General features: G+C 40.3%; 1 protein-coding gene and 1 long non-coding RNA gene across 3 annotated transcripts in view; one reads left to right on the plus strand and one right to left on the minus strand.

Moving 5' to 3' along the window:
- NRG3 (neuregulin 3) overlaps window positions 1–17,106 on the plus strand; it is a 619,340-nt gene that overhangs the window by 451,899 nt on the left and 150,335 nt on the right. The gene's annotated exons all lie outside the window — the stretch shown is intronic.
- Window positions 3,322–10,921, minus strand: LOC309342555. The gene is made up of 4 exons (XR_014156900.1): window positions 10,722–10,921; window positions 5,740–5,857; window positions 4,874–5,210; window positions 3,322–3,823 (listed from the first exon to the last, which is right to left on the minus strand). It is a non-coding gene; the product is annotated as an uncharacterized lncRNA (long non-coding RNA).

The raw sequence follows: 17,106 nt of genomic DNA on the forward strand, positions 1-17,106 counted from the left end.
CTTTAAAAGGCATCTCAAGGCAGCCCCGTTTAGGGAAGTTTTTAATATTTAATGCTGTATTGTTTTTAACACTCGATTGGGAGCCGCCCAGAATGTCTGGGTAAACTCAGCCAGATGGGGGGGGGGTAATAAATAAATTATTATTATTATTATTATTATTATTATTATTATTATTATTATTTATGTAGAATAATAGAGTCCAACCCCCTGCAATGCAGGAATATGCAGCTGTCCCATATGGTGGATTGAACCTGCAACATTGGCATTATCAACACCATGCTCTCACCAACGGAGCTATCCAAGCTCACAGGTCATTTAATGTGGACACTGGTGTGCTGTTTCATCACCTCATGAGAATTTTACTAGACTGTCAGAATCAATTCAAAATTAACATAGAGAGATGAGCTGAAATAAAAAGAACAGGAAAGACACTAAAGAACAGAAAAGACACAAGCCGAACTCTCATAATGAGCTTATACTGGTGAATGTTGTGTCTTGTGTTTTTATATGTAGTTTGTACTTGTGGAGGCTTATGAGCTTTCTTTCTGGCTCTGAACTCAGTCTGGGAGCAGAGATTAAGCCCTTCCTCCTTGGTGGCATTCTTCCTAAAGGACCTTACCTGTTAACCAAGAGGAGGCTCTTCCTTTTAAAATAATAATAATATTTTTTTAATTGTAAATTTTATTAGTATTTTCCACACAACAACAACACGAAAAATATCGAAAAATAACAATACACAAAACTCAAAAACCAACATTCAAAAAAACAAAAAAATCCATACCTTACAAATGAATAATCTAAACATTAAAAAGAAAACAAACATTGACTTCCACCAATCCCACAGCACCTCCTTTACCTCTCATTGTGTTTTCCTTATCATCTCTATCCTAGCATCCAGATATAAATCCCTCGTTCTTATCTTTTCACTTCACAAGGTTATTCCAGACTCAGGCAGATTTCTGTCCTCGAACCTTGGCTTTTAAGGTATTCATTTAGACACTCCCATTCCTTTTCTACTTCACTTTTTGGTTTTTGTCTTATTATATCTGTCAATTTAGCTAATTCTAAATATTCTGAAAGCTTACATAACCTCTCTCCCCTAGTGGGTAGGCTCTTCCAAAGAACTAAACTTTGCTCTACCAGGTACATATGCTATAGTGGGTTCAAATTTCATTCCCCAGCACCATGGTCCACATTGATTCTGTTCTCCAGAGAAATTGGTGCTTATTCACAGGCCTGGTTGCTGTTAGCAGGCAAAACTAATCCAATTTGCCTTAACCTTGGTAAAGTTCAGAGGAACAGAACAAAGAAAATCTAAAGTTTTGGCATGCAATGTTGCAGCTGGGACCTGCGAACAATGGTTCTGGCAAGGCCTGCCCTGGGATACTTTCCAGATTTGTTTTATTTAGAGTCTAGATTGAGCATGATTGGTGCTGGAAAGTTTGAAGTGTTAGCATTTCTCAATTGAAACAGTAATGAGTTGACTATTTATAAAATAATGCACCAGTATTACTACGACAGCATTCCCAGTCTCAAAGTACAGAGAACTGACCTTTCCTTACAGAAAGGGTTGAAATTACCTGTGGTGATCAATATGGGGTATTATTGGAAGTCGGAAAGATAGCTTGTCAATGAAGCATGTCTCCCCCACCTTTAGCAATTGCTTTAAAAGTCAAAGTCATTCAGTGGACAGATAATTGGACTTCTACAAAGGAGACCTGGGTTCAAAATACAACCAGTTTATGTATTCCCTGGGTAGTCTTGGGCAGATGATTCAGAATGGGAGCAATTTTCTTTTGTTTCTAAGGACAAACCCTGTAAAATGTTCAGTTAAATCAGGGACATGAAATTGGTGGTCCTATCTGCTGGCTGCGTTGTATAGCCTTTAGGCTTGAGCACACGCAATTCTTGGCAACTCATTTGGCATTGTGACATAGACCATAAGGAACTCGGTTCATGTCTCAGAGTTCTGACACCTGTTAAGCAACATGGAATGTTCCTTTGTTATCATGGAACTAGATGATAATAGAGAATAGAGAGCTTGGCTGTCCTCTCTCTCCCCTCCCCCACTTTCCCCTGCATTTTACCAACTTGCCCACTGAATCCTACAACTTGCCATTCTGGGCCTGATCCTAGCAGCCTGCCTAGTTATCCCAATGAGGACTCAGGTTGAGTACAGGCTGAGTCACAGTTTACACTCTGGAGGGCCTCAGCACTCCTCCTACATCATCCAAGCCAGAAAACATGGTTCTCCATCCTCATACTCTGGGAATGACTCTCCTGTAGCATCTCCTGATCCACAGCCATGCTGGAGTCAGCTGCAGGCCCTTTAGGGATTGCATACAGTTCAACTACTGGAAGGGGGGTCCTGCTAGCCTTCTTAATTCTTCAGATGACTCTGGTCCTTTGCTGAGACAACATCTCCTACAGCTCAGCCAGTAAAGCTCACTCAGAGCTATCCAGGTCCTGATGTGCTTTGCTTTGTTGGATCTGATTTGATTCTGAGCCAACTTGATGGACCTGCCTTAAAGAGGCTCTCCTGCAAGCCACAGCTGAACAAAACAGCACATGCTGTTTTGTGAATATAGTGAGGTTCTGAGGAGTCATGCCCCAGAAAATTACTAGTTTTGCCAACATATGAACCACCCCAGTTAAACAGTGTGATCACCTTCTAACCATTTCTGCTGTAAAGAACTATTATACGAGTGGCTCTGAACAAATAAGGACAACAGGAAAAGCACATTCTCTATTTCATTGCTTTCAGACCATTTCCCCTCACAACAGTGAAGTAACTTAGGGTGACACTGAGTCACTTGAGCATTGAGGGTATGAAAATATGACCCACTATTCATTCTAGTTTAACTTAAAGTGAAACAGGTGGATTTGCAGGCTCCTGCATAGTCAAGGAATCTGAGGAATTTTGAGGAAGGAAGCACAAAAATGCCCCATCCCTTAACTGGGACCCTCAAATTAATAATAATAAATTGAAAATGGCAGGGTTTTAGTCAAATTGTGTGTGCCCTTGGTGTCTTCTCTTCCCCTGCCTCCCCCATACATTTTTTTTTATTTTGAAACATAATTCCAAATATAAGCAAGGAAAACACATATATATCACACACCAGTACAAAAAGCTCACCTAAGGAATAAAGAAAGCCGCCTATTGCAGTCTTTAATATATTATGCTTCTGGGACAACTAGCTCCCTAACTATAGTATATATAAGTTATATATCATATATACATCCTAGTCAGAAAAAAATACAGGCATCTGTAACTGACTGGAATTTGATCAGCATCTTAAAGGCAGGAAAACAAACAGAGAATCTTGGTGCCATATTTATTTTGTAAAACAATTTGATTTCATTGTTTGCTTAAGTTTGCACATAAAGCAGAGTGTCCCAAACTTTATTAACCCCTGCTATCTGTATGGTTGCTTTGGAGACTTCCAATTACATGCTGTATGCATCATCACCACTTTATACCATTTCTTACAAATGCCTTTTTGCAGGAATCCAATGTCATTAGGCTCAAAGCATAACTTTGGGAGTTATCTGTTTCTAGCATACAGAATATCCTGGTGGTAATTGTCAATGATGTTTCACCCCCTCCCCACACACATTGTTACACATTCCTATGAAATAGGAAAGTTCAACCCAGACCTTCCAGCAGTATTGATGATAGTTTGGACATAGTAGATGAAACTTGGATCAGCAGTGGAAGTTCTGTTGTGACTCGGGGACCGTGGGGTTGGGGAGACTTTCTATGTAGAAAGCAAGTTCAATGTAAATTTGGCTTTCCTCTTTGGAAGGAAGCATCCGGATTATTCTGAGAAAAGCAAAAAAGAGATAATAACAATGAGATTTCACAAAGGCATTCTGGATATCTCTCACACCAAGCTAGCAAAGAGAAAATTCAACACTGGTCCTTGGAAGCATTGATCCAGCCACCATTAATGTGCAATCTGAAGCAATCACCACTACTAAATCACTGTGTGATTAGACTTTACGAATGAGTACTATCCAACTTTTATTTTTATTTTTTTGCTTGTATAGTCAGGGCCTACTTGGAGTGCACATGCTTTGGGTCACATTAAAAGTTGAGCACATGGTAGCAGGAGACACAGAAACCTGCACCTCACCACTTGGGATGGGAAAGAAATTAGATATTGTTCACATTTAAAGGTGAATCTAATTAACTTGCACTTTTCGAAACACAGCCATCCTTCAGATTTGCTCTTCTTTGAATTTTGCTGTGCAGTTCTCCAATCAAATAATGTGTGTCTGTCTCCAAGCACCACAATCATCTACCGGGATTCCCAAATGGCAGGTTAATGCTGCCAGCCTTCATGTCATGTTTGCAGGCACATTTGTAATGCAGATTTAGTCTGCCAATAGGCTTAGTGCCTGAAACCAGCTCCCCATAAAGCAGGCATAGGCAAACTCGGCCCTCCAGATGTTTTTGGACTACAACTCCCATCATCCCTAGCTAACAGGACCAGTGGTTAGGGATGATGGGCGCTGTAGTCCCAAAACATCTGGAGGGCCGAGTTTGCCTATGCCTGCCATAGAGCATGTCCTTGGGGACCCTGCCACCTTCCATTCCGTGTATATGACCAAGCCAGTGAAGATGCCCCTGAGACAGAAGTGAAAGCATGCTGGGAATGTGAACTTGGGAGAGCACATCTTTGTTTGAGACTCTGTCCTGCCATGTGACACCCAAAATCTTCCACACACAGCACATACGTAAGACATTGAGATGTCACTCCTGGAGGGTGTAAGTTGCCCATGACTCACTTCCACAAAGCAGCGTGCTCAGCACACAAGCCTGGTAGACCTTCATCTTGGTATTGAACATTAGCATCACATTATTCCATACCCTTTTGGAGAGGTAAGCCATTGCTGTAGTTGCCTTGCCAAGAAGCTAGTCCAGCTCAGCATTGATGGAGAGGAAGACAAAGTTGTCTATTACTTCAAACATGTGGTCACCAGTGCTCACGCATGGAGTGCCGATGATGTCTAGACCCAGGATGCTGGTCTTTGTGAGACTGGTGGTGAGGCTCCATTCAAGCTTGGGCAAAGATTGATGTGTCTCCGTAGATATTCCTCGGAGTATGCTATTGGCAATGCTTCATCTGCAAACAGCATCTCTTGGATAAGAATCCCACACACTTCTGTCTTGGTGTAGAAACATGTCCCAACAGACCCCATCACTCCTTGAATGGAAGTACATACCAAAATAAATTTATCCCCAAAACCAAACTCTACATTCAAAATACTCAAATATAAAAACAGCAATAAACCAACACCTAAAGTGCTCATTCAAGTATATACATATGTAAAAGGCACAAGTCCTACCCACTTGACTTAAAAGTATGATCCGTTGGATTTCCTCTTTTCTTTAAAACTTAAAGTTGGTTGTAATAGTCACCCATCTTTTTTGCTGGCTACTAAAACATCAAAAATATTGAACAAAACAGTTACTGGATTGAAGTGTCTAGAGTTAAGGCTATCATATTAAAATAATGTTTTCTGACTACTTCTGAACTGCTGCATAAATATATGCAGTGTTCTGTTTTGCAAAAATGTATGACCTGGTTTGCACATTCTATATTTAAAGCTGACATAGGATTCCATGAAGCCAACACAATGTGTGTTTCTTTATGTAAAAGGGCTTCATTTCTCGGCAGCTGTTATTGTGGATTGCCCTTCAAATAAGTTCATTATTGTAATGGTCTTACTCACGTTGAGGATGCTGCACTTGAATTTTCTTTGATATCTTCAAAAACACTTTGCAGATTTCAATAACACTTGAATCCCTCCGGGTTCTGTGAGGATTAATTGGCTAATCACCAATTTAAAGCTGTAATTGAATGAAACAGTGAGCACTTACAGTCAACTCTCAGCAAAGTGGCCACAGAAACAGGAGTCAAGGTCAATGAAAAAAATCATTGATATGTTGAGCAGAATACCAGCTACTAGGGGGTACTAGTTGTATTCTGTACTAGATATTCAGCGTAGCCATTTGAAAGGTTGTAAGGAATTGCTTTGTCCCATAATTCTTTCCCGAAATACCTGTAAAGATTTTTCATAGTTTTTAAATAATAATAATAATAATAATAAAAAAAAAAAATTCAGACTTCTTTTCCATTGATTGATTTATTGTGCCATCATTCGGCATTAAGAACAGAATTTCCCCCTTGTCTCCAGCCTCAAAATCTGGCAGGGGGGTGGATCCATGAAACTCCACACATTTAGCATTGGATAAAATATTTTACTTTTCCATGCTTTTTAACAAAAGGTCCAAAAGTGGCTTCCAGTCATAATCAAACAATACATACATTAAAACCCCCAATGCTATTAAGATTATTGGGGTAATATAATATACTCTAATGAATGCAATAAAATAGGGAATCTAAAGACCACAGTAGACTAATCAGTTCACCCCCCCCTCAAAAAAAAAATTGGGGGGAAGTCTTCACTATGTGACAGAAAGTCAACATCATTGTGGCTGGACATGCCTAGTCTAGGAGGAGATCCAGAGTATCCAAACCATGGTTTTCACCAGCAGGCCTGCAAATGAAGCCCCCTCAATTGAGCTCAGGGTCAAACTTTACCATAAAATACCCAAATCCTAAATTATATAGGGCTTTACACACTAACAGTAGCACCTTAAATTGGGCCCAATGCAACTAGCGCAAACAGAATTAGGGCAATATGGAAAAAGTCTGCATTCAAATCAATAGGACAATCACTTTGGGTAAGTCCATGCTTTATATTTCATTTAGAATGCCCATACTTCCTCAGCTGACTGCACTTCTACGTAGATCAGTGGTTCTCAACCTGTGGGTCCCTAGATGTTGTTGGACTACAACTCCCATCATCCCTGAGCTCTGGCCTTGCTAGCTAGGGGTGATGGGAGTTGTAGTTCAACAACATCTGGGGACCCACAGGTTGAGAAAGGCTGACTTAGATCATCAGAATGTGATTGGCTGCATACTGTAATAATACCTTCCTGAATGTTTATTTCCCAGGATATTTTTTTTTTTTAAGTTTTATAAAGTTTTTTTTAAAAAAAAGTTTTATTATTTTTTTTAAGTTTTATAATGTGGAGTTCAGTTTGCAGAGCATAAAGTTTTTTCCCCACACACCATTTTGAATTTGTGTTTTCAGTTTTCAGGCAGTGGTGTCCAAACCAGATTTGATGAAGTGAAGTTGTTGACCTTTTTTTAGGATTTAAGTTGTTGAGGGTTTTTTTAGGTTTCTACCCTAGGAAATCAAGTGCCACAGGGGATGGATGAAACCAACCGCCAGGCCAGATTAGGCCCCCAAAATGGACTTTGGACATGCCTGAGAAATGTTCAGGTGTCTCATATAAATGGCAACATTGGCCAAACAACAGAGAATAGTGTCTCCCCAAATGACTAATATTCCATTATCAAAACTTGCATTCAGCTGCATGAAAGGAACTCTGAGGCTCACTGACTCAGAGCCCAGCTCTTATTTAAATCTGAGTGAACATCTCTTATCTTCATCCTTCACATTGAACCTTTTTGCTGCTTTGACAATGCTTATTAAGGCAATTTGTATGGTTATACCACTTCATTCACATGGAGACTCTGGTCAGGCATAGATTCAAGTTTACTGAAATAAACTTGGGGTTCATTAGAGAAATTGTGGACTCGGTACATCATGGGATTCTGGTATGTATTTTTCCTTGAATTTACACGATCCTTCTATATTTGCACTGCCTTGGCTTTTGAGGATTATCTGAATCTTGCAGAAAACAGCATTAAAATGAAATGTGATTCTTTATTGAAATAATTAGCTGTTATCCTGCAGGGATTGGGAAATACCTTTAAAGTTCCAAGATAAAAATGAAGGGAGGATATAGAAACTCTGCTGAATGGAAAGTCAGCCAAACCTACAACATTTCACAATTCGAGATTCTGCCTCGGTCTTTGATACTAGGGCTAAGCTGAAATTTTGAGCAGTAAAATGTTGAGCCTAAATGAGGTTAATTGGGCAGCTGTTCTAACCTGGCTGATGGGCTTAGTTGGTACTGAGTGAGCACTTGTCTGACACTGTTCCTCCACTGTAACACCATTGCAAGGTGTTCTTATAAAATCACCAAAATCAAGAACAGGACGCCAAGGCTTCAACAAAATTTCAAATTTAGCAAGGGAATGAGGAATGAGGAGTGGTGGGGGGTGACAGTGAAGCAGCCCTCGACCGCCTCATATTTTAGGCACCTGCCCCGTGGCCTCAAATCTGGCAGTGATTCCAACTCAATTAAACACAAACACTGGTGTTAGGAGATGGGATCCACTGCAACGTTTTGTTGCTGGCCTCATGTGTCATGGCTAATGGTTTATTAATAGACCAGAGATTTATCTAATCCTTTTTAAAAAGCAGGCTTAACTAGTGACCACCACTATCATGTAGAAATTAATTCAATAAGACAGTGATGCTTTGTTTGAGCAACTTTTGGTCCAGCTTGAATCTACTGCTAATCAGTGACTCAGTTTCTAGTGCCTTTCGATACCAAGCCTTTGATTATGTATCCTCGAAACCTTGATTACTCTTAAGCTTTAAATCAGCCAGGAGGTAATCAAACTGTGTTTTCTGAAGGCAATAGACCAATTAAGGAAAAAAACACTTTATTAACTAAATAGCTACTCAACCAAATCTAAGAGTTTACAGGGTCGGGCTTATTCTCAGCTGGGTCTGATGCTAGCCTACTTTCTCTTTTACTGCTATTGCAATGGATTATGTTATTCTTATTTTGAGTGATATCCATTGTACCGCTGTATGACTGAGGATGGTCTTTTGCTAAGCAATTAACCATTTTGGATTTGGCCTTTTTACTGTGTCTGTCCAGAACAGGCTCCAATCAGGCCCATAGGAAATAAGTCACTATGGAACTCTATGGTACAAAATTCACTGTGAATCAGGATAATTTTCAACAGCCGAATCAAATAGCATAGAGAGGGGAGCTCACGTATAAAAAGATGAATATCTTTAAAGATGGAAGGGAGTAAATAAACAAACTATGCTTGCTGCTAAAATGCTGTATCTTGCATTTGCGGAACAGATGGATATTTCAAATAGGAAAATATGAATCCTTTCACTAAAATAGCTATTTCTCCTCTCAAAGATACCAATCTTAATGCTGGTGGTTCAATGTACACTTCAAAAAAAGTGCCCCACCTTCTTGAAGAGATCTTTTGGCTATTGAGATTGACATTTCTATTAAGGAAACAATCTGAATTTATTTTACAGACGTATTAAAAAATAAGGATCTCCTCCCCATTGCACAGGGTAATAGCAATTCCCACTTGAGTAAGCAACATGGTAGGAAGCAATTTTTCTCTGAATGAGTATACCCCATTCTTCCTCCACACAGAATCAAAAGTGTCATAGTAATTGGGGGAAATGAAATCACCTTGAGCAAAACATGCTTTGAGTGTGCTCTCAATGATGGAGCTCTAAGTTGTTTTAAGGTGAGAATATATTCCAACAGGTTTTGAAATCTTGTTTGTAGGAATTAACTCTAAATAAGGTGCACCAAGTCAGGAGAAGGAAGAACACCCCTCCCCAAAATAACTGAAGGCTGTATTGAGACATAAATCATTGCCTCTTGTACACATCTTTTATCCCACTATCACCAGTGGTAACAAAGGTTTGCCAGTTTCAAAATTTATTTGATGAGAGACAAGAGTGAGCTAAGAAATGTCTGTATGTCCTAAGGGTAACAGAGCATCTGTCATACTGCCTTCAACTCTCTCAAAATCTTTTGTCTGTTTCCAGCCATATTTCCCATTCTTTAAAGTCTGATTCACATGACAGTTTTCTCTTCATGAAATGACAGCCGACAGTCACCTCTTATTAAATAAAGATCTTTCTGGACTCATGAACAAGGGTTCACTGCAGGTCTGTCTGTTGAGCCATTGTGTACTCTACTTGGTATGATAGCTGATTCTCTTCCTCCTCACCCATAACTATAACTTGGGATTGCTCAGTAGAGCTAAGCAGCGGGCAGTAGGTTCAGGACCGATAAAAGAAAATCCTGCTTTCTATTTTCTTACTTATTTAACATTATTTATATTTTATCCTGAAGGTTTCTGGAAGAGCAGCATGTAAAAATTTCAATAATAAAAGAGTCTGAGAGACTAAATACCCCTTTGCCTGATGCCAAAAAACACACAATAATGTTGGCACCAGGAGAGAATTCCACAGGCAAGGAACACCACTGAGATGGCTCTTTCTGGTCACCAACTCCAAATATGACTTCAGGATGTCACATAGAGGAGGGAGAAAGGTTGTTTTCTGCTGCTCCAGAGAAGCGGACACGGAGCAATGGTTCCAAACTACAAGAAAGAAGATTCCACCTAAACATTAGGTAGAACTTCCTGACAGTAAGAGCTGTTCGACAGTGGAATTTGCTGCCAAGGATTGTGGTGGATCTCCTTCTTTAGAGGTCTTTAAGCAGAGGCTTGACAACCATATGTCAGGAGTGCTCTGATGGTGTTTCCTGCTTGGCAGGGGGTTGGACTCAATGGCCCCTGTGGTCTCTTCCAACTCTATGATTCTATGATTCTATGATTCTATGATTCTATGATTCAGTAAGTGGAACTGAGAATGTATAACTTCATTTTCCTGGGTGCTAAGCCATATTGAGCTTTAAATGTGAGCATAAGCACCTTGAATTGTTCTCAAAAACATACCAGAAGCAATTGGAGGTTTCTCCCCCTTGCCCCAATACTACTTCTTTTCATCATTGGGCATTCTGAGCTTGTGAGTTTCATCTTCGCTCCCTTTTCCTACTGTCTCACTGTATTTGCCCTTGGGAGTCACAAGACCATGACCTCTACACAAAGATAAGGCAGAGCTACAGAGGTAGACAATGCTTTATCTTCAGCATGGCTGTGACTTCACTCACACATGACTTCACAATGGACTTGTGATGGAAGAGCTGACATAGCTCTTGTTCTCATTGGGGCTGCTGACAGTGTCCAGGAGGATCATCTCTGCTGTGGGTAGAGGTTTCATTTGTTTAACTGGTATAGATAGCTAGGAATTAGATAGATTAATGGTGGGTTGCTGTGGCAAGTAGCTGTCCAGTGTTGGTGTTCAAACATTGGAGTGGTTTTTGAAAACGCTGATATCTAGGCTCATTGTGCTGGCTAAAGTCCACTGAGGCCATAGCACACAATGATGTAATTCCTTTCCTATGGCCTTTAAAAAACAGTGATATTGATCTGTTCCACAACTTACATAATATTTAATTTCAGATACTAGGCTGCAATCTGGATCTTTGTATGTGGATAGCATGCAAAGGGTCCTAATCATTCTGTCCTATAGAGGGATATGGTCTAATTTAGATCCTGAGCTACATTGCACAGCTACTCAGGTTGAAAACTGATGGCTGGAGATCCTGAAGGCCTCATTCCACAACACATCCAACAGGTCAGGTAAGCACATGCAGCTTGTGGAACAGTCTCAGACCTTCACTTTCCCTGCCTTCCCAGGATGGAGAAAGCTCCCTCCCCGCCCCCTTTGTGGGTCCTATTGTTAATCCTCTCCTCCTGTATCTTTTATAATAATACAAATCTTTTACCTCTCCATTGTGTCAAAAATTCACCATTAAACTACAAGTGGGACCCTTTGTGGGTCCTATTGTTAATCCTCTCCTCCTGTATCTTTTATAATAATACAAATCTTTTACCTCTCCATTGTGTCAAAAATTCACCATTAAACTACAAGTGTTATTTCAATCCTACTAACGATTTTAACTGTTTACAATGGTTTTTAAGATCAATTATAAATTTCCCCCATTTCTTATTAAAATTTTGGTCTTTTTGATTTCTGATTCTTCCGGTTATTTTAGCCATTTCGGCATAATCCATCAACATGATCTGCCATTCTTCTCTGGTAGGGACTTTATCTTCTTTCCATCTCTGGGCCAATGACATCTACACAGCCATGGTTGCATACATAAACAGTCTTTTCTGCTCCCTTTGGATTTCAGTACCTAGAATTCCTAAAAGGAAGGCTTCTGGGGTTTTTTTAAAGACATGGTTATTTTAGACACACACAGACTCTTTGTTTTATATGGGTTTGGGTCTGCTTGTTGTTAAGTCTTCTGGTGTTTATCAGGAGCAACTAAAACTCATTACATTTTTGTTGTTGTTCCTCGCCAATAAGTTATATTAGTAACATTTCTCAAAGGGGGTGGGCGGACTACATCTTTCTAACTGTATGGCAATGGGCAGTTTTGTTGACTATGGTCTAAAGTAGTCTGGTCCCTTGCTCATTCATAGAACAGTTAACCATCACTATACAACCCCCCACCCCACCCCCAGATAAAATGCCTGTGGAACCAATTTGAAAAAAAGGGGGGATGAGCCTTTTTAGAAATTGGATGGCAGTGTAAGGGTTAACGTCTTCTCAATCATTTCTGGCACACAGTCTCCTGTTCTTTCCATGTTTCAGACATTCTGTCAGACATTCTGAATGAATGAGACTTCAAAAGTGGGTAAAGTGTGGTGAGCTACCAGTGAGTGACATTTAGAATGTTTAATTGAAATGATGTATCACCAAGCCGTCTTTACTGCAAGAATAAGACACTCAAAGAAGAGGGACAGGAATTCCTGCATTTCAGGTGTGTCTCTTTTGGTCTGGATGTATAAAGCTTAAAGTTATTTCATGGCCTACAGTCTCAGACTTTTTGCTTTGTTTTCATCACACACTTTCAACCAAAAATGGAAAACTTACCAAGATTGAAATAATCTTATAAAATTGAATACTAATTCACATAGAACAAACTAAAGTTGTAATGATAAATTCTAATACTGTATACATATATCAATCCACACTGGGAAGTCTTTATAGCATATATAATCACTGGCGGACAACGGTGGGGGCGGGGGCGGCAGGTCGCCCCGAGTGCCATCGGGGTGGTGCCACCACACCCACCCCAGTAGACTTGGCGCTCGCTGTGCACCCCTGGGATGTGCGCCACATGCTGCACACACCCAGAGACATGCACTGCTTGCTGCGCAGCCCTGAGATGCACCCCCCAATAGTGGTGCATCACGCCCCCTGGGACGTGCGCCATCCACACCCCCGGCTGTACGTTGTTCCCGGTGCCGGAGCAGGTAGCTTTGCCACTATATAGAATGGTGGGAGTCAAAAATATCAAATGCAACACGATGGCCAGAAACAATTACAATGTGAAAAACTTTATGGATTAATTCAAAACATCAAAACTAACAAACTGAAGTTCCTGAAAGTCTCTGAAAGTCCTTAAATGAATCACGGTGCCAGATTTTACCCAGCGGAGAGCAAGCTGTGAAGCTTTGTATAATCAGCAAATGTCCGATTCCGATGTTCAACTCTGAACCCTGCTGAACAGTGTTTCCAGATAACAACTACTGTTTGCTCAAATTCATCATCAGCCAATTAGTTCAACACTCGTGAGTAGAAAGATATATAATTTCTTCATTAACCAATCTTTTTTCAAATAGATATAATATACATGAGAATGAAAAATACTCTGGAACAATGCTCATGCTTCGCCACTGTATAGAATGGGGGGAGGGCAGAGAGGTGACCCAATCCAGTTATGTAGCCCAGGATCATAATCACTTTATACAGGCCATAAAGGTTCCAGTTCTCCAACATATCAGTCCTTGGAGACACTCAGCTAAAACTGCTTTGCACAGTGAGCCTAGAAGAAAATAATTTAGCTGCACCTTCAGTTGTCGCTTTCAACACCTAATTTCTCAAGCCTCAAATTCTTTCCTCAGAATTCCTTTGATATCTTCATCACCACTTCCTTCTAATAATTGTAAGCTCTGATGGCTGACTGCTGGCAGATTTGAAATCAAAATAGTGAGCTATGGAGCTGGTTTGGAGGTTCTAGCAGGGGAGCGCAGCTATCGTATACCCCTGACCGAAGAACGGTACACTCCTTCTATCTGGGATGGTCGTCCTCTTCCACCAAGCGCGCAGCTTCGGGAGGGATGCACATGGAGCGGTGAGGGAGGGAGGGGACACCCGCCAAGCCAGCCAGATCAGCCGAATCAACCCTGGCGATCAATGGGGTGACAGATGTAGCAGCCAGATCGCCCTCACATCCAGTGAGCTATGGAGAAGTTCAGGTCAGTAAACAGACAAACACAAAACAAAGAGCCCCAAAGTAGACAGACCCAGCCCCTCAAAAGAGCCCAATGAAGACTGATGAAAATGGAGATGTGAGGCATTCTTTATTAAGAATATCACACCGCTGAAAAGCCTATAGAATAATGGTGAAGTATGCAGCATGGTACTCAACTAAGCTGTATTGAGCGTAAACCCATTGAAATGGACAATTGTGGCTAAGCTAGGCCCATTAACTTCAATGGGTCTTCTCTGAATAAAGCTTAGTTAAATAAAACCCACAATGTTGTATTTGTATTGCATGTTTAATTTAGCTTCATATGGCCTAATGCCTCATTTTCCTGTAGTGATAACAAGGCATTTAGTTCACAAAATGGCCATATGTTCTGCTAAGAAAATGAACTGATGACTCTTATTATCTTAAGTACAGAAACAATTATTGAAATGTTTTCTTTTGCTTAAAATTATTATCGGAGTAAGATTACCGTGATTAACAAAGCAACTGGGCTCTGAATAATATTGGATTGATTTCCTATGGATTACTGTGCTGTACCAAAGCTGAAATATTTTGAGCTGATGTTCTTAGAGGAATCAACAGTGCTGCAAATTTTTTTGGGGGGGAACCTTATTTTCCGTCTCATCACCTTCATTATGGTAACCCCATAATCTTCAGTTGTAATTCCCCAGGTCCAAGGGGAGGATCTGTTCCCAAAACGGACAAGGATTTTTTTGTTTATTTCATATTTTTTTAAAGACAGAATAAAATCTCATTCTTGCATCCTGATCAATGTATCACTTCAAGGATATTAAGCATTACTCATAGCTCCAAGAGACATTCTGTCTGCTTTTGTAAACATTACAAAGATGTCTAAATCTGTGCTATTAATACAAATTAAATGCCCTGCTCCTGCATTTCCATCTGCTAAGTTTTTCTGTATGCCTGTGAAATGTTCCCCATGTTGCTGCGAAAAAGGACCGAGCATAAGCCCTCTTCTTTACTTTCCCTTCACTTCCTTATATGAAGCTGCCTTTCCAGTGACTCAGACCATTGGTCCATCTGGCTCAGAACCACCTACTTTGACCTTTAGCAGCTTTTTCAATGATCAGTCATGTGGTGGTCTTTATCAGCCATGCTATCTTTAACTGGAGGTATCGGGGACTGGAACCTGGCACAAAACAACAAATGTCAAATAGGAAAGAAGCACAAAATTGAGCAGTTCGCATTACCCTCAGCGATGGAACTGGGTATCCTTATTTCTGCATTGTCACAATATATAGTAAGGGGAAAGAAGTCTTTTCTATAAGGCATTTGTTAATCAGAGTCTATATTAAGATTCACAACTTATTGGAAGATTATTAAAATATGGAATGTAATATTGAATGACTCTGGGGTTGCGGCGCTCATCTCGCTTTAATGGCCGAGGGAGCCAGTGTACAGCTTCCGGGTCATGTGGCCAGCATGACTAAGCCACTTCTGGCAAACCAGAGCAGCGCACAGAAACACCGTCTACCTTCCCGCTGGAGTGGTACCTATTTATTTACTTGCACTTTGACATGCTTTCAAACTGCTAGGTTGGCAGGAGCAGGGACCAAGCAATGGGAGCTCACCCCGTCATGGGGATTCAAACTGCCAACCTTCTGATCGGCAAGTCCTAGACTCTGGTTTAACCCACAGCGCCACCCGCGTCCCCAATGAAACATAAAGTATCACAAAAAAACCACTATGAAGCAATTATCTTTCCATTTTATTAAGATAAACTAGAGAAGCTGGCAGGCACTTTTTCTTTTTCTATTTTTTTTTTACATAGGTTCAGCTGTTTCTCAAGGTCTAATCACAAAACTTGGCACAAAGGTTCCCAAGGTGGGTCCAGCAGACTTTGTCACTGAATACTGGGGGCCATTTTAAATAAAGATGGTGGACTTAAATATGACTTTGATGTGACTTATTTGGAATAGATTTGGACACCTCTTGAGATATCGCCACCAAACTCAACATGAGGGTTGCTAAAGTGCAGGCGGCAGTCTTCATTGACTTTTGGGTGCTGGGCACCATTTTGATTCAGGATGGTGGGCTGAAATTTGACTGTGGTGTGACCGCCCATTTTTTGGGTGTGATGAGTCCAAACTCACAGATTGCATTTTGCATTTAAATATCATGGTACTTGTGGGTTTTTACAAATCCCCGATCTGGGCACTCCCCACTAATTTTAAAGAAATAAATAGTATTAATGCTGAGGTAAAGAGTGATTGTTTTTGGTGGTTGATCCTTGGGTGACCTCCTGTTATACACATGCATACGTCTGTGCACAGTGATGCAAATATTCTTTGACTGAGGTTGGCATTAAAGAATAACCTTTTTTCATTATGCACTGGCATTGTGGTCGTCTTTGGCTGCTGAAATGAATAGTCTCGATGTAAATACAGGGGTTTTCTTTTAAAAAATGTACATTCTGTCAACCAGCTGTCTGCCTGGAGGCTGCTTTTTATTTTTTATTTTTTACATTTATTAGTAAATTTGGATCAGCTGTCCACAGTCAGATTGAAGGATGCAGATTACATTTGAAAAGCAGTCAAAATCATTTGTTTGTATCGTAATTTCCCCCACTTCCCATTAATATCCCATGCTGTAGGCACTGGCAGTTGGAATGCAGTCTGACTATGTATAGTAGATATAATACTATAACGCCAAAAGGATTTCCTGTACAAAAATAAAAGCGCAAGGGTTCCTCCCCCCTTTTCTAGTTTATGAATGATTTCCGTGTGTGGATATGCAGTGTTCAAAATTGGTGCCTTAAAATGCATTCATACATCTGAGACTCCTAAAAGGGCAATAAAGGTCAAAAGCAGTTGAAGAAGGGAGTTAAATTTCACATATTCATTTGTATGAATCATCAAGTTTGGGGGTGGCAGCCTTCTGTTTTAAGTATAAGGTGCGAACTTTTCTTATAC

This window comes from Podarcis erhardii (genome assembly GCF_964252035.2).
Source record: "Podarcis erhardii genome assembly, chromosome: 5".
Lineage (NCBI taxonomy): Eukaryota > Metazoa > Chordata > Lepidosauria > Squamata > Lacertidae > Podarcis > Podarcis erhardii.